The 18,848-nt window shown below is 40.6% G+C and overlaps 1 protein-coding gene across 5 annotated transcripts in view; it reads left to right on the forward strand.

Moving 5' to 3' along the window:
• Positions 1 to 9,665: 9,665 nt before the first annotated feature.
• Positions 9,666 to 18,848, forward strand: part of adcy7 (adenylate cyclase 7) — a 185,968-nt gene continuing 176,785 nt past the window's right edge. For all 5 annotated transcript variants that reach the window (XM_072547328.1, XM_072547327.1, XM_072547325.1 and 2 more), the window contains exon 1: positions 9,666 to 10,266. The gene's annotated coding sequence lies outside the window, so the exon portion shown is untranslated. The remainder of the gene's footprint in view (positions 10,267 to 18,848) is intronic.

Raw genomic sequence — 18,848 nt, forward strand, 5'->3', positions numbered from 1 at the left:
TTCATGCCCTTTTTAAGAACCCTTTTCTTTGACTAATAGCACTATATAATTGCAAATTGTACTTGTTGATAGATGGAAAGAAGCGGTATATCTGATCTTTCATTGAGCAAGCCAATATTGTTCACCTTTGAGAAAAATGAGCAATGAGCAAAATTTCACACTGATTCTAAGTTGAAGTGTTGCGCACTGAATTATGATAGCTGTTCTTGAAGTACACAGTAAACATACAGGTGATATGTTACCTTTCTTGCACTAAAGCATTTTGACTGAAACTAATGCCTTTGAGGTGGGGCAAGTCTGTTAGACAATAGTTGTGATACAAAATTTGATTAAAAATCAGAATTCTGAGTATGAAGTGAGAATCAATGACAAACTTGACATTTTCCGGGTATTTTCGATTTGAATTTTCCACGTGTTAGAGCATGGCTGTAGCTACTTCAGGGCTATAAATGTGCTTAAATAGCACTCTTCAGTTTTTTAAAAAAAAATCAAATTAGATGTTCTTGAAGGTTAAACCTTGTGCAACGTTTTTTGCTTTGCCACTCCAAAGTAATGATTCCCGACATCAGGTCTTACCTTCAACTAGAATATCTTAACCCTTTTCACCATTTTGATTTTGTTCAACTGAACATTTGAAATGGTTAGTTATCTTTTAGGAATGTTATGTTTGCCAAGAGAAACCCAGACTATCCCAGCCTCCGTGTACCATAAAATGTGATCTTTCAAATTTCAAAAAGATGAGCAGAATTTCACTCCATTCTTGATCAAAACAATTCCCCCAAAAATAATGCATTTAATGATGATTTGTACGAAGATTGCATTAGAAACAAAAAAGAAATGCTGAAAATACTCAGAACTGACAGTCTCTGGATGAGAAGAGGAATTAATATTTCGGTGAGTGACCTTTCATCAGAATTAAAAAGTTGTAAATTGTAACCGCCAACTATTTGTCACTTAATCTTAACTGCCACTAGATCAAAACTACAACTTTGTTCTTTTTCCACCCTTTTCTTTACACTTCAAACTTTACATTTCAAACTTCTTATTCTGATGACGTTTAATTATTTGATTATATTCTGTTTCCCTATACATATGGCATGTAGTTGGAAAGATAGTTTGCTTTCATGATAGCAGCTTAAGCAGGATTTTCAGTTAATCAAATGGAAAAATGTAACTTCTGTGTTAAGGAAATTAAAGACTTGGCAAATGGTTGTCTTCCTAGGTAAAAAGCATTCAATTGTTTCAATGAATCTTAAGCAAAGTGGGAAATATTCAATTTTTTTTCTTCAGCAACAGCACCAATTAACATTCCTGAAACACCTCCTTTTAAGCCTCTTATGTTTCATATTGGGCCAATGGTCCAATTGTTTGATGTGAAATGGCAGCGTCGATTCCATTTCTAAATATAACATTTAACACTTTCCAATTTTTTTGGACACTGAGTATGTTTTTGTTTTGCAGGTCATAGAACTGAGGGAAATTAATTTTAAAGTATTTGGAACATAATCTGTTGGAAGCAATTCAAAACAGTTAACCATTAGATTTGATCAGTTCTGCAAGAAATGGTTGAAAAATTGTCAATCCTGTTTTTTTTAAAATAAATTGGTGCTGATTTTGGACCTCCTGAATTCTTGTATAGCCAATTTGGTATGAGTTTAAACAATTTGGGTACAGTCACTTTATTTACCAAGTTCTGATTATCCTAACTAATCCATTATAACCATTTTGGTGATTGTTTGCTTAAATTTACTGATGGTCTGTAGGCTTCTTATATAATTATGACTACTATTAATCTGATTTCCATAGAAATTTGACCACAGGTTGGCCCTTCACCAGTTGCCTCATTGCTAGCGAGTTTCTTGGCACAAGGTTTGTATCAAGCAGGTTGTACTGCATGTTTATAGGCATCCTATGATTGCGATTTTAATCCCAGTGAACATTTTGTAGATTTTGTATTTTAAAAAAAAATTGTGGAGAGACTAAACCAACTAGGCTAACAAAACATCTGTGCACATTGCATTGGATTACATTTTTATCTGTTTATCAAGAATTTGTATTTTTCAGTGTTTACTCTACAAAACCAGGCTAAGGTTTTGCAGGTAATATGTAAGCATGGTGAGAAGATTGGTTTACTAATGGGAAACAGTTGAGAAATGAGAGATCACCCTTTTTGGGAAGAAGAATAGAAAAGCAAAATATTTTGATGATGCTGTGGTACAGGGAATCTGGATATCCTTCAAGATGAAATGCAAAGGGCTGAATTTTGCCTTTTTTTAAAAAAAAAGGTTAAATGTCAATTTTAGAAAAATTTACTGTGTGTTTCTCTCCATGAGAAAGCAAGTTATCTCTAACTATTCTCCACTGCTCACCTTACATATGCACCACACCTCTTGTGTTTCACTTATGCTACCTTGTGCTTACCAGGGATGAAAATACAGGGCATGGCTGAGATCTTCTCGGATTTATGCCACTGCTGTCATATTTTAAGTCCAGCTATGCACTAGGTCAATTGCTGTGAGCCATGAATTGGCCTCATTGTACTTATCATGGGAGAGAAATAAAATATCCACTGACCACATATGTGGCATGTGTGACACTTCACTGGAAATAGAAGCTCACATTCATAAATGTATTGCTAGTTTAAATGACCTAGCTTACTCTAACTGCATTTTCAGAAATGAAGCTATCTGTCCTCTGCCCCATATCATGTTAGAACTCTACCTAAGCATGTGTTAATTCTTCCCTAATACTTCGCATAACATCTTGTAATTGTTCAATGTGTATAGTGCTGTTCACTTGGGAGAAGTCATCCATGGTGGTGAATCCTGCAGCCTGGGCTGTAGCACGGAAACAAGAGGAAGTGATATCATGTCCCTCATTAGAGTCACAAATATACAGCACAGAAACAGACCCTTTGGTCCAACCTGTCCACACCGACCTGATATTCTAGCCAAATCTAGTCCACTTTGCCAGCATTTGGCATATTTCCCTCCTAAACCTTTCACATACAACATTTGAAAGGCATCTAAATGGGTAATTGTACCAGTCTCCATTACTTCCTCGGGCAGCTCATTCCATACACGTACCACCCTCTGAGAAAAGGTTGCCCCTTAGGTCCCTTTTATATCTTTTACCTCTCACCCTAAACCTATACCCTTTAGTTCAGGATTTCCCCACTCCAGGGAAAAGACCTTTGTCTATTTATCCTATCCATGTCCCTCATTATTTCATAAACCTCTATGAGGTCACCCCTCAGCCTCCACTGCTCCAGGGAAAACAATCTCAGCCTACTCAGACTCCCTATACCACAAATTCTCCAACCCTGGCAACATGTGTGTTAATCTTTTCTGAACCCTTTCAAGTTTCACAACATCCAATAGGAAGGACACCAGACTTTTACGTAATATTCCAAAAGTAGCCTAACCAATGTTCTGTACAGCCGCAACATGACCTCCCAACTCCGATACTCAATGCTTTGATCAATAAAGGAAAGCATACTAAACACGTTCACTATCCTATCTACCCTGTGACTCTACTTTCAAGGAACTATGAACCTGCACGCCAAGGTCCCTTTGTTCAGCAACACTCCCCAGGACCTTACTGTTAAGTGTATAAGTCCTGCTCTGATTTGCTTTTCCAGCAAGTATGAGGTGCTTTTGCAGCACCTCGCATTTATCTAAATTAAACTCCATCTGTCTTTCCTCAGCTCATTGGTCCATCTAATCAAGATCCCATTGTACTCTGAGGTAACCTTCTTAGCTGTCCACTATACTTCCAATTTTGTCATCTGTAAACTTACTATACCTCCTGTGTTCACATCCAAATCATTTATATAAATGACAAAAAGCAGTGGACCCAGTATTGATCCTTGTGGCGCACCAGTTTGAAAAGCAACCCTCCACCACCACCTGTCAAAGTATACTCCTACTGTCTTTATACTCTGAGAATTCACTCAAGTTATCTTGTCTACACCTGACATATGCCAGGTTTCTTAACCAAATCCTCAATTTCTCTAGTCAACCAGCTCTCCCTATACCTAACGGCCTTTCCTTTCACCCTAACAGGAATATACTGTCTCTGGACTCACATGTAATTTCTATAACAAGTTACAGCCCTGATACATTTGTTGTAGATGGGTGATCCCACACAGGCCCTCTTTGGAAGCTATCAGCTGCAGAAAAATTGGATGCAGCAGTTGCTTTGATAGCCACTGAGATGGGATAGCCATTATCCTCTTCTTGCATTGCATGTCTGTGTGGGTGGCACGGTGGCACAGTGGTTAGCACTGTTGCCTCCGTGCCAGAGACCCGGGTTCAATTCCCGCCTCAGGCAACTGACTGTGTGGAGTTTGCACATTCTCCCCGTGTCTGTGTGGGTTTCCTTCGGGTGCTCCGGTTTCCTCCCATAGTCCAAAGATGCTTAAGTCAGGTGAATTGGCCATGCTAAATTGCCCATAGTGTTAGGTAAGGGGTGAATGTAGGGGTATGGGTGGGTTGTGCTTTGGCGGGTCAGTGTGGACTTGTGGGGCCGAAGGGCCTGTTTCCACACTGTAATGTAATCTAATCTAAAAAAATCTCCAGCAATGAGACAGGTCTGTAATGGTGTCCTGAGACATCATCAGTCAGCAATGGCAAAGGACCTTGCTCATTCGAACACAATGGCATCCAGTTCAGCAGACTGTACCATCACTGCATGCAGAGGGGAGCCTTTCAGTTCCTATTTCTTTTTGTGGAGGCTAGTCAACCGACGCTAGCAATTAAAACTGACATTAAGATTATTTACGCATTTGTTGCTTCTCAATTTTTCTTTGCATCACAGCGACAGTAGAGTTAATGCCAGTTGTTGCAGATGTAATGGGATATAAAGCTCCATTTACAAAAGTTAAAAGATATTCTCAAACTACACAAGACTCCCAATTTACCTGTCTTTTTCAACCCAGACTGACATCACAACTAGTTCCTGCACTGAACATTAAACTTTACAATTTATTACAAGTAAATAACTTCCTGCTGCAAGTAAATGACTATGAATAATTAAGTATAACTACTAGTTAAAACTATAACTCCATTCTAAAACTCCCCCAACCCATGCAGACACAAACACAAAAATATTGGTGTTCTGCATGGAGAGAAAAACTGGGAAGGGCTTTTGCCAGAAACATCAATTTTCTTCTCCTCAGGTGCTACCTGACCTGCTGTGCTTTTCCAGCACCACACACACTACTCTAACGTCCAGCATCTGCAGTCCTCACTTCTGCCCTGGAAAAGCTAGGAAGGCAAGCCAATTATTCCTGTCTACAGGGTTCGCTGAATGATCCTCTTTGCTTGGACTTGCTGTTGGCTGACCTCTGTCTGTCTTCCCCAGTTACTTTTTTATGCCTGCAGGAGGCACAGAATAACTATGCACAACATAGAAAATATCTGATTTATTTTTAAAAACATGACATTACAGCAACTGGGAAGGGAAAAATAAATTGGTTTTGGTTAGGCTTTAATTTTTTTTTGATTGCAGAGACAAAGACAACCCTTCCCAGAAGTCTGATGGCTTCTGACTATTGTGTTCTGATACACAAACTGTTCAGGTACCTGAAGGCCAATCACATAATTGTTGAAAGTTTTTGTTGTTGGTATTTATTCTTCATTTAGTAGACCAATCAGCTACTTATTGGCCAATTTCTTCTAGTGTCCACTCATTGGTGCTAGTTTATATGCAACTAAAATCCCCCCACTGGTGAGCAAGCAAAACAATAAAGAGAACCTATAGTAAGCCCGTCCAAGTCTACAATCAAAAATATAAGAACATATTAAGATATAGTCTTTTACATTGGATCTATTAGTCATTATTGCAATGAACCTATGTGGGAAATATCAGAAAGAGAACAGCTCCTTTTCCATTGGGAGCAGTAGGCATTTACATCATACACAAGTGGCAGTTTATCATAGTCCTTGATACAATAGGACATGGAAGCCTCTGATAAGGAGAGTCATGGCATGCCTTTACCTGAACCTTTGGCATGGCAGACTTTGTTCTGATGGATACAGTACAACCCATACATCCTCCCCATCACCCAAGAAATGCAACATTACATATAAGAAAACATTGGCACATTGTTACATTTGAAGGTGAAAGGAATTCAACTCTGTGCCCTTGGGCATCTGATGAGATTTTGATTTGTTGTGAATTGTGCAGGTGAGACTTTAAAGGTGGCTTCTGTTTACATCTGCTTCAGAGAAGTGGCTCATGAATTTCTACTGACCAGTAGCATGATCAAAATTGCTTGTGATCAGGATTTGAATCCTATAGAGTTGGCTATTCAGGATCCTATGTCTTTAGCATCTCCTGTGTAAATGGTTGATTAACGCAATTATTCCTTGAAGGACCTCACGTCACTCCCAAGTACAGCCTGTGTCCTTTAGACAGGAAGAAAGAAACTGCCCACTCTGTGTGTGGTTGCAGCCATGTTGTATTTCCAGTGTGCATTTTTGATCTTGATGGAGCTAGAAGACAGCAAAGGCCCTGCCTTGCAGAGTGAATCACAGGTTTGGTCTGTTCATCTTGTTGAGATCCAAACCTTCATGTCCATTTCTTCCTTGCACTCCTGTCGTCTGCACCAGTTTTGGGCTACTGCATTCACATTTGAATGTTTCATTTAAGCTTTCATCTCCTAGTAAGACCTCAGACTACAACTTAGCCATGACAAACATCATATTGCACTGTCCTCACACCCTACCCACCCTCCAAAACCATGGTGATTGTGGCCATCAATGACCTTCCTTCCCACAGAAACTCCTGTCCTCTAATGTACTGCTGTCTTCTATCCTATAGAATCTCTACAGTGTGGCCCAACAAGTCCACACTGACCCTCTGAACAGCATCCCACCCACGCTCACCTGTCCTACCCTATCCCTGTAACTCTGAATTTCTCATGGCTAACACACTGCACCCACGTATTCCTGGACGGATATTATGGGGTAATTTAGCACAGTCAATCCACCTAACCTGCACAGCTTTGGATTGTGAGAGGTAACTGGAGCACCCAGAGGAACCCCACGCAGACATTGGGAGAATGTGCAAACTCCACACAGACAGTTGCCAGAGGGTGGAATCAAATTCAGGTCCCTGGTACTGTGAGGCAACAGTGCTAACCACTGAGTTACCCATGCTGTGTGTTGAGGTACCTCCTATCACAATTACTGTCACCTTGGTATGGCAGCCATGTTGGGATTCAATCCCTGTCAATGCCAGCCTCCTTACCATGGTTGTCTCTGATAATTCACTTTGAAATTCAATGAACAGACCCCAGAGCTGACTATGGCCCACCCCACCCCGACCGACTTGGTACAACAGTCCTGACTGATGAGTGACCAGCCCCCGACCTATCTCTGTGCAGTTCTCTGACTCTCTAACTACCAATCCCCTGACAAGTTGTGCTGGCCAACTGACCATGACTCACTCAAATTCTGGTGATATGGAACCCTGATCCTGACCACCCCAAGTAGGTCACTGACTATGTCCATGACCGTGGACTGGGATCAAATGCTGCCCTTGTCTTTGACATGACTCCCTGACTGACAACAATCCCCTTGAATGAGAACTACCCCTCTTGGACATGGAGACACAGCCACTTGGTTGAAGCACAAGCAGTGTGTTTGCTGTTTAAGTTGCTGGCACAATGTGCCGTATTGATATTGTACGGTGCTATAAAGCTACATTTCCACTGCCTGGACTGATTGCTGACGACAACCATGATGAATTGTCTGTATTTGCAACTGCCTTCTGTACTGTACTCTGCTGTCTCATTCAGAAGTTACGAGCTTAAAGTGCAAAAAGCCAAGACCAGGCAGGAGTGCTGTGAACATCCAAGTAGGTGCAAACTAAGTGAGCACTAAGAAAACAAGGTAGAGCCCTGAGGTGCATCCTGATGTAATGTATAAGATAGGTGCCTGCCCTTGTGCATAAAGTGTCCTGGTGACAGCATTGCAATACAAGGTGTCAGTGAACTCAGTTTGGTATTGGGATGTAAAACTGTATTTTAATTGAATCAGATTAGTGCCATGATGATATGATGAGGTTGGTGCATAATCGTTGCCAAATTCTGTGTTTGTGAAGTGAGCCCATGTAGTGTGTACTGAGATGATGAGGGATGCTGGCCAAAATGGCGGCCTGAAAGAGCAAGCAATGAATTGAAGCTCCCACTCACTTGCTCATACCTTTGTGGTTGTGATTGTCTAATTTCTCTCCATTGTCTGGGAAAATAGCTACCAACACAGAAATTAGGCAATAATGAGACATTCATGGGTGTAAACAGGCCGCTTGTTGATCATTAGTGTGACTCTCCTCTTCCAGTTAACACGTTTCGTTTTGACATGCAGAATCTAATACTTTCAATTTTGTCATATTGCCATATCTGATCATTAAAAATCACGAAACAGGCTATAATCCAACAGGTTTATTTGGAAGTACTAGCTTTCGAAGCCCCACTCCTTCAGCAGGTAGCTAATGAAGGAGCAGTGCTCCAAAGCTCATGTTTCCAAGTGAGCCTGTTGGACTATAACCTGGTATTGCGTGACTTTTAACTTTGTCCACCCCCGGTCTAACATTGCCACCTCCACATCATGTGTCATCATTGCCCACGTCTCTCAGAATCTGGCACAACCGTCTTCCGCCAATGATGTGGAGATGCCGGTGTTGGAGTGGGGTGTACAAAGTTAAAAATCACACAACGCCAGTTTATAATCCAACAGGTTTAATTGGAAGCACTAGCTTTTGGAGCGCCGCTCCTTCATCAGCTGGTTGTCAACCCCAACCATCTGATGAAGGAGTGGGGCTCCGAAAGCTAGTGCTTCCCCTTAACACTAGGTTATAGTCCATCAGGTTTGTGTGATTTTTAACATTGTTCACTCAGTCACCAGCCAGGCTCAAATAAGGAATAAAACTTAAAAAGTAAGCTTTCTTTTTCTCCCTGAGGGATTATCTTGCATGTGCAAACTGAGGAAGGGGTATATAGGTTAACTTAATTGTTCAATAGTCTGTTTGACCTAAATTCAGCCAACAAACTAGGTGTCATGAAAACCTTGGAACTGTCATGAATTGAATAACAACCACTGTTTACTATAACAGTTAAACATAAAACAAACAGTGAAATAATTCTGATGTTTATTTTCCCTTGATTCACGAAACATACGCAGTGGGCCAATGGTACACCATTAGATTTCCTTGGAACCCTGCTGTGCACAAATCAGGGTTATTGGAGTTCTCGACCACTTTCCGGAAATCCTAGGTGAACCAGGTTCCATCACCTTTAAAATATTTTTTAAAATGTGGCTGCTGAAGATCAGAAATAAAACGTGGAATTTTTGGAGAAACTCAGCAACCCTGGCATCATCTGTGGACGCTCATACAGAGTTAACATTTCGAATCCAATCTGACGCATCTTTGGAACTGACTGAAACCGTACAGAACTCAAACCCTAATTAGCATTCACAAAGTCTGCCGGAGCTGCTGAATTTTTTTCCGGCACTTCTTTTTTTTATATATAAAAGCTGCAACAACGCTGTTTTGTTCCGTTTTGGGCAGGCAGCAGAAAGGGGGCAGCATCAAAAATAAAAAAGGAGGACAGTCTATTCTGTGAAAGTGTGTGCGTTTTTAAAGTCCCAGATGAAAGGCGATTGCTGAGCGATCGCAGCGCTGCACTTCCTCCTGCAGGTACAAACCTCCACCTTCAGCTGCTCTCTCATGGCATTGCAACGTCAGCTACTCAGAGCAGCAACAATTTGCTGGCGCTTTTGAATTTTACATCCATTAAAGTGCAGCCGTAGGAAGATTTCTTTAGTGGGGTAAAAACGCACTCGGAAAACTGAGCCCGCCCCCCAAGCCTGGTGCTGCAGCTCACTTGGCCACGCACTCCAACATTCAGACTCTCAGGGCGAAGTTACTACGATCAAGAATCATTTCCGCATTTGAAACCCAGCTGAAAATGCACCTTTCCTGTTGGGTCAGGCACAGGCTGTTGTGAAACGGAAGTGAAAAAAAAGGGGGAGAGAAGTTTCTTTTAAAAAAAGCTCCTTTTTTTCCCTCTTTACGAAGAGACAGCAGGTCCACGTTGGGACAGTGAAGCCAAGTTGTTCGCAGTTATCAATCCAGCGGCAAATACTGCCCGTTCAGTAGGATAGGAGTAAACGCGTTCACTAGCATCTGATCACTGTGGTACTGCACCGTGGTAAGCGGTTCACAAAAAAAAACAAAGTCCCATCTTCAGAAACGCTGGTAAGTTAATCTCATTTGATGTCACGTGCCTTGGATAGCTAGCCTTTTTTTCTGGTTGCAGGACAAATTAAGTTGTTAAGATCACAAATCTAGTGATCGACAAAATTATGAAGAAAGAAGTGAATTGGACATAGTAAGTAATGGATACAAACGTCAGATTTTTGTCTTATTGTGGTGAAACACTGTTCCCGAGAGAAACTTTTAATATGATGGAATTGACCTCGGACATTTTTTTTCCCCAATAAAATCTCTACGTACGAAGTTAGAATTTATAATTATTTCAGAATCTAACCCGATTTCCTTTTTTTTAAAAAAAGTCTTTAAATACGTCAATTACATGAGAACATTTAAAGATAAAAATGCATCATTGCCATTAGAGTGCTCGCAAGTGACCTTGGTAATGGTGCTTTTATGAGCAGCCGCAAAAAGTCCACACAAAAATGAAGTAGTTTTAAGAAATGGTTATAAGTTAGTCATTTCACAGCCTCATGGTGCCACCTTTCAGTCGTGAACATGTTCACCTTTTGAACAGAAATGTCAACGCAGTAATTTGAGCGTATTATTCAGGCGAACACTTAAAAGTGTCTATGCTAAAAGAAGGTGCTTTCGCTGAGACGAGACACTAAATCAAGGCCTTGTGAACCCAGGCAGGTGGCTATCCAGAATCCCGCAGTACTATTTAAAGAACAGCGGGGGAATTCCCTCCCTCTTAACTAACATTTATCACTCCACCAACATCATTAAAAGCAGACTTTTGGGTTTTTTCTCATTACTGTTTTTTGAACCTTAATGTGTGCAATTTGACTGTCTTGATTTCCTACATTACAACTGTAAATATACATCAGAAATCTTTAATTAGTTGGAAACCAATTTATAACGCTCTCAGCTTGTGAAAGATGGTAGAAAATCCAAGTTATTTTCGTTCTCAAGAAAGGAATGTGAAGGCAAGCAATTCGTGCAGCATCTCCAGACAACACCTTGGCCAGGCGACTTGTTTGCTTTGAATGTAATCATTATTGATAGCAATTTCTCTTTTCTACTCCTGATGAAGGGCTTTTGCCCAAAATGTTGATTTTCCTGCTCCTTGGATGCTGCCTGACCTGCTGTGCTTTTCCAGCAACACTCTAATCTCGACTCTGGTTTCCAGCATCTGCAGTCCTTGTTTTTACCTAGCAATTTCTCCTATACCTCTACACCAATGCTGTATCTCCAAAGCCTAGACAATTAACACCACCACCTCATGCTGTATAAATTATTGTTTAGTTTCCAAATTTTCTTGCGTGTCAACACTGAGGAACACAAGCCAAAAAGTTTGACTTAACCTATCTTTTGAGCAGTGTTTTCTTTGAAAAAAAACCAGCTCAGTTGGTACAAGCGAGACAAATGTGTGCCTAATCAGATCAATTCCACTGACCGATACTGCCATCAGTTTTTTTAAAAAAAGGATCTTGTTCCAACCTCAATATTGAGCAATGTTTTGTATGAATATATCACAGCATTGGCTAATTAACTCCAATAGCATGTTCCTTCAGCTGTTCACAATAAGCAGAGTACAAACAGTACTCAAACAGTTACTGCTTGTGAAAGCCACAACAAAAGCTCCATTATTTGATGCAATTCTGTGATTGGGCAGCATGTGCAGAATGATACCAAATGTGCTTATATCTAATATAACAGCCAGTTTAAGAGATAATTAGTTGAGTACATAACATGGATCATTTATATTTGATAGAAGTGATATGTACAAATGAACTTTTTATTAACTGGCATCGATGGGACCAAACCCTAACCAAAACTTTGAGACATCAACATACCACCTAACATCAATGTAAAAGCACACAGTAAGTAATAGAAATGTAATGCAGGGGGTGTACATATCGTTGTTATACTTTATTTGCAGCACAAATACTCAGACATCATGGCAGTATTTGAGGTGTATAGTGTTGGCTAGTTTGTCAAGAATGCTGGTTGATAAGGTGTCAGTTAAAATGAAGTTTGCTGTATTTATGCACAGGGATTCATTCTCCGCAAACAACGATTATTTTAAAATCTTGTGGCTATTTTGAATTATCCAAGACCTTGGGAAGTTTAAAGGTCACTGTTATCCTCATTGCAAGACCTTGTCCAATCAGTTGATTTACTAACCAATCAGCACCCTTTTCTCCTTTGTTATAATTTGTTAGTCGTTGTTTGAAATTTGATGTTCTTGCATTTGTCCTGATGAGTGTTAGACACAAAGCTTCATCAAGATGTCTCTCTTTTACAGCAATATTCAAGTACTGTATAAATCAGGAGGGCAAAAAGGGGATGTGAGATAGCTTTGGCAGATAAGGTTAAGGATAATCCCAAGCGATTCTACAAGTATGTTAAGAGCAAAAGATCAACTAGGGAGATAATGGACCCCTTAAAGTTCAATGAAATCGTCTGTGGTGTGGAAGCACAGGAGACGGGAGCAAATGTTTCACATCAGTATTTACTGTGGAGAAAGACGTGAAGGCTAGGGAACTCAGAAATAAAATATTGATATCTTGAAAACAGTTGACATTACAGAAAGAAGGGGTGCTAGATGTCTTAAAAACAGAAACATGGATACATATCTGGGACATGATCAAGTGTATCTTAGGATGATGCAGGAAGCTAGGAAAGAAATTGATGGGGCCCTAGCAGAGATATTTGTATTGTCTACAGTCATGAGTGAGTTGCTGGAGGACTGGAGGGTGGCTAATGTGTCTTTATTTAAGGAGAAGGCTGGGAACTATAGACCTGTGAGTCTGACATTGATGGTAGGTAAATTGTTGGAGGGGATCCTGAGAGAGAGGATTTACATGCATCTGGAGAGGCAAAGACAGATTAGATGTAGCCAGCATGACTTTGTGCCTGGGAAGTAATCTTTCTCAAACTTGATTGACTTTTTCCAGAATGTGACAATAAAAAGGTTAAGTGCAGAGTGGTAGTTGTTATCTATGTGGACTTTAGTGAAACCTTTGACAAGGGTCCGCGAGGTATACTGGTGAGTAAAATTAGATCACATGGGATTCAGGGAGAGCTTGCCAATTGGATAAAAAATTGGCTTGATGGTAGGAGACTGAGGGTGGTGTGGCGGGTTATTTTTCAGAGTGGACACCCGTAACCAATGGTATTTGGCAGGGATTGGTTCTGGGACTACTGTTGTTTGTCATTTATGAAAATTATTTAGATGAGAATTTAAGGTGTATTAGTAAGTTTGCAGATGACACCAAACTTGGTTTTCAAAGTTTGTGAGAAGATTTGTAGCTCGGGTGCTCGTTGTTGTGGATTCAATCAATAAGCACATTGACCTGGACCACTGCAACGGACAGCTGGAACTGACAACCGGAAGTGGCAGATTCAAACCACTACAAATGCCAGAGGAAAGATCACAGAAGCGCTTCACAGGAGGCTCCCAAGCACTGAGGATGTCACCTAGACAGGACGAAATGTCTGCCACACAAATTCCCAGCTGGGCGAACAGAACCACAACACCAAACTTGGTTGTACACTGGACAGTGAAGAAGGTCATCTAAAATTGCCAAGGGATTGTGATCAATTAGGGCAGTGGGCTGAGGAGTGGCAGAAGGATTTTAATTTGGATTAAAGTGAGCTATTTCATTTTGGTAAGACAAGCAAAGGCGGGACTTACACAGTTAATGGTAGGGCTCCGGGTAGTTTTGCCAAATAAGGGTTCAGGAATCTACTTGTTTGAAAGTTTGTGTCGCAGATAAGCCAGGATGGTTAAGGTGTTTAACATGCTTGCCTTCATTTCTCAGGCCATTGAGCATAGGAGTTGGAGTGTTGTGTTGAGTTCGTACAGGACATTGGTGACGCCTCTTCTGGAGTACTGTGTACAGTTCTGGTCACCCAGCTGTAGGAAAGATAGTAAATTGGAGAAGATTCAGAAAAGATTTACAAAGATGTTGCTGGGACTGGAGGGTTTGAGTTATGAGGAGAGGTTGGATCAGGAGGGATCTTTCTCCCTGGAACATAGGAGGTTGAGGAATGACCATGTAGAGGTTTCTAAAATAATGATGGGCATGCATCAGGTGAACAGCTAAAGTCATTACTAGGGTGGTGCGCTTAACTAGTAAACTAGAGCGCTTATTTCTAAAGTGAGAGGGGGAAGACCAAAAGGGACCCAAGGGGCAGCTTTTGCACACAGGGTGGTTTGTGTATGGAGTAAGCTGCCAGAGGAAATGGTAGATGCAGGTACAGTTGCAACATTTAAAAGACATTTAGACAGGTCCATGAATAGGAAGGGTTTGGAAGCAATGGGCCAAACACAGGCAAGTGGAACTGGTTAAGTTTGAGAAACTTGGTCACCAGGAACAAAATGGATCGAAGGCTCTGTTTCTGTGCTGTATGACTCTGACTCTATAACCAAATGACTTGCATCAATTTCAATTTAGGCTGGGACCAAAATTTCAAACATTTATTTATGTACAGATCTTACATGGTGAAACATTTAGCTTGCTACACAAGTTTGAAATTATGTTGTTTTGAGACATGATTAATAATTAAATAAGCTATGTAGAAAAACTAAACAAAAACATCTATCCCATTGTGAATCCCATTGATTCAGAGAGGTTACTCATTGAGTTGATATCTGTAGTCTTATCATTTTCATGACATTTCTTTTCCTGCCAGTATGTCTCTTCTCTTGGAAATATTGTGATCCACGAGGAGGACACATTGGTAGAATGAGTGAACATATGGCAGAAAAGTGTGAAGAGTTACATTTTAGTGGAACAAGCAGAGGCAATGTAAACTCAAGAGTACAGTTTTAAAATCTGTGCAAGGGGGCTTGAGTCAGTACCATGAGGGGAAACAGATGATTGGGGTTAATTGAATTGTTAATTGTTGAATTGTTATGACAGGTGATTTGGTGGCAGTTTAATAAGAAAAAAAAGACTGGATTAGTATAAAGGGGGAACAGGTCGGACTGGTGTGTGAATAGCACTGTAAGACTATTAGACATTGGAGCAGAAATAGTCCATTTGGCCCATTGAGCCTGCTTTGCCTTTCAGTAAGATGGTGGCTGATCTGATAAACTTCAATTCCACTTGCCTGCTTTATCCCCATTACCCTTGAATATGACAACCAAGGAACATGGTGGTAAAGAATTTTTTTGTGACTACAGCCCGCTGTGCAGTGACATACCACAGGTAGGAGTGTTGGGTCATTTATTGTTTGTGTTATTCATAAATGATGTAAATGAGAACATGTTAGGGAATGATAAGTAAATTTGTGGATGACTCTGGTTGGCGTTGAGGAAGGTGGGAGTGCGGCGCTGGAAAAGCACAGCCGGTCATGCAGCATTGAAGGAGCAGGAGAATCGATGTTTTGGGCAAAAGCCTTTCATCAGCAATTCCTGATGAAGGGCTTACGGCAATAGTGTCGATTCTCCTTCTCCTCAGATGCTGCCTGACCTGCTGTACTTTACCAGAACCACACTCTTGACTCTGACTCACCAGCATCTGCAGTCCTCACTTTCTTCTCGTGAGGAGGAAGGTGTTAGGTTACAGGAGGATTTAATCGGATTGGTCAAATGGGTAGATCAGTGGCAGATAAAATTCAACCCTGATAAATGTAAGGTAATGTAATTTGGAAGAAGGAACAAAAGAGGAATGCTGAATGGATGGCAGGACACTAGGAACTCAGAGGAACAGAAGGATGTTGGGATGTTTGTTGACACATCCTTCAACCTGGCACAGGTTAAAACAATAGTTGAGAAGGCACGCAGGACGCTTACCTTTTATAAGTCTTCATGTAGATCACAAAAGTAGGGAGGTCACTTTGGAACTGTACAGAACTTTGGTGAGTCCACACCTGGAGTACTGTGTACAGTTCTGGTCACCACTTGATTGGAAGGATGGTGGGGGTGCAAATATTTGCCTGAGCTGAGCATTTCAGCTATATTGAGAAGTTGGGTAAACGTGAGTTGTTTTCTTTTGGAGCAGAAAAGGTTGAGGGGGAGCCTTAGAGAGGTGTGTAAGATGATGAGGGACATTGGCAGGGTGGATAGGAAACAGCTGTTCTCCTTATTGGAAGTTTCAATGACAAAGTGACATCATTTTAAAGTGAATGGCAGGAGGTCTTGGGGGATTTAAGGAAAAACCTAATCACCCAGAAGGTGGCTGGGAGTCTTACAACCTTTTAAGAAGTACTTGGATGAGCACTTCAAGTGTCATAATATTCAAGGCTATGGGCCTAGTATGGGTAAGTGGGATGAGTATAGGTTGTCGTATATATTTAGCAGTAAAGACTGGATGGTCCAAAGGGCCTCTTCTATACTGTATAATTCAATGATTCTAATCCCCTGCAGTAATGAATTCCACAGATTGACAATCTCTGAGAAAAGAAATTCCACCTCATCTCTGTCTTAAACGGGCAACTCCTTGCCCTGAGATTAAGCCTCTGCTCCCAGTCTCTCCCACTATCTCTCCACATCTACTTTGTCAAACCCTGTAAGAATGTTGCATGTTTCAATAAGATCGCCTCTCATTCTTCTACATTCTGATTAATACAAGCCAAACTTACTCAACATCTCCTCAAAAGAAAATCTCTCCTGTAATCACAATTAGCCAGGTGAACCTTATCTACACAGCCTCCAATGCCTATATATACGTTCCTCGGATACAGAGACCAAAGAAGATGAACACATTGGAGAGAGTGCAGAAGGGAATGATAAGATTGGTTTGAGGAGTCAAAAATTTCAATAATGAAGGTAGATTGAAGCAATTGCGGCTGTTCTCTTTGGAGAGATCTGATAGAGGTTTTCAAAATTATGTGCAGGCTGGATAAGATGGATCAGAACAAACTGTTCATGCCTTTAAATGGGTAAGAACAAAATGGCTGAGATTTAAATTGATCTGTAAGAGAAACAATAGTGAAGTGAGGAAAAACATTTTTCAGTCCATAAGTAGTTAGGGTATGAAATGTACTGCCTGCAAGTGTGGTGGACGCATGTTCAATTGAGACATTCAAGAGGACATTGAATGATTATTTGGATAGAAATTGTGTGCAAGGCTATGGTGAAAAAGCAGGCTGGAATGAGTTATGATGCTCATTTAGTGATCCAGTGTAGGCAAGATTGGCTGAATGGCCTTTTTCTGCACTGTATCATTTCTGGGATTCCATCTAGTTTTGCATCACCTGAAAGCCTAGCAATAGTGCATTCACGGTGTTAACCAATTCATTAAAATATATTGTAAATAACTGTGGGTCCAGCACTGATTCCTGTGGCACTCCACTAGTTAACAGGTTGTCAATCCTAAAAATTCCAACTTTTATTAGCTAACCAGTCCTCCATCCATGCTGATGTATTGCCCCAAAACTTTCCGTTGTTATCTTATTATGTAATCGCCTGTTCATGTTGAATATCCAAACATATTACATCTGCTGGTACTTATTTATCTATCCTGTTTGTTAGTTCCACAAAACTGTAATAGATATTTCAGGCATAATTTTCCCTTCATGAAACTGTGCTGACTCTGTTTAATTTTCTTGTGTATTTCTTAAAAGCTCTTCTATTAAGTCCTTTATGTTAATCTGCCTCTTAACACTTTCCCAATAACAGATTTTAAGATAACTGGTCTATCACTTTTATTTGGCTCCTTTCCAATGTAATGAATGTTGTATTGGCAGTTTTCCAATCGTCTGGGACTTCTTCGGAATCTAAGATTCTTGGAAGATTACTACCAGTGCATTCATTATCTCTGAATTACTTCCTTTAAAATGTTCAGATTCAGTCCATTAGGTCTAGGAGACTTATCTGTCTTTATCCACCTTATTCCAGATCCAACCCTCCAACTCAGCACTGCCTTCTTGAACTGTCCTACCTACATCTTCCTTCCCACCTATTCACTCCACCCTCCACCCCAGCCTATCACCATTACTCCCCACGTTTCTCAGCCTATAGCATTCCCAGCTACCTTCCCCAGCCCTAGCCCCTCCCATTTATCTCCCAGCCCCCATATTCCTGATGAAGAGCTTATCCTCAAAACATCGATTCTCCTGCTCCTCATATGCTGCCTGACCTGCTTTGCTTTTCCAGCACCACACTTTTTGACTCTGATCTCCAGCATCTGCAGTCCTCACTTTCTCCTTATCTGTCTTTAGCCCCATTAGTTTCCTTAATATTTTTTCTCCAGTGATTGTGATTGAGTTTACTTCCTTCGCTCCTTTAGATCTTTGATTATTTAGATAGCCATAATGTTATTTGTATCCTCTACCATGAGGACTAATGCAAAACATTCATTCAACTCTTCTCCATCTCCTGGTTACCCACTATCACTTAGACTTTCTCTCTAAGGGCCTGTATTCTGTGTTGCCTCTCTGTTCCTTTTGTATATATTTAAAGAAGCTCTTACCGTCTGGTTTTACTTGCTAGTTTGCCCATATAGTTTAATTCCCTCCTTTTATTATTTTGATCATCTTTTGTAGGGTTTGAAAATTTTTTTCAGTCCTTTGGCCATTAATTTTTTGCCATGTTAATGGTTGGTCAGTTTATACCCTTCCTTGAGTCCCTCTGCCTATTTGGGATATATCTAGGCTATGAGTCATGAACT

Source organism: Chiloscyllium punctatum, chromosome 26 (assembly GCF_047496795.1).
Source record: "Chiloscyllium punctatum isolate Juve2018m chromosome 26, sChiPun1.3, whole genome shotgun sequence".
NCBI lineage: Eukaryota > Metazoa > Chordata > Chondrichthyes > Orectolobiformes > Hemiscylliidae > Chiloscyllium > Chiloscyllium punctatum.